Genomic DNA, 259 nt, shown 5'->3' with positions numbered 1-259 from the left:
AATCAGTCAGTAGGTTAGTTGTGTATAGGTTTTTTTACGTCTCCCGTATTTTACGTCTCCCGTAAGCCGCGGTCTTTCAGGGCAAATCGGTATAGCTTATTGGCGCCATCTTCCGATTCAAAATAGTTAATACAACCACTAGGGGTTTCTGAGCTTCTAATTTCATAAAAATGACTCGGACGACCCAGTAGACCAATTATCGGTTTGTAAACATTCAGGATGCGCGCGCATTATGGTTGCAGAAAACCCGGGATAGATA

The sequence above is a fragment of the Sinocyclocheilus anshuiensis genome, unplaced genomic scaffold (genome assembly GCF_001515605.1).
Source record: "Sinocyclocheilus anshuiensis isolate Anshui unplaced genomic scaffold, SAMN03320099.WGS_v1.1 scaffold1626, whole genome shotgun sequence".
Taxonomy (NCBI): domain Eukaryota; kingdom Metazoa; phylum Chordata; class Actinopteri; order Cypriniformes; family Cyprinidae; genus Sinocyclocheilus; species Sinocyclocheilus anshuiensis.
This window is presented reverse-complemented; position numbering follows the sequence as displayed.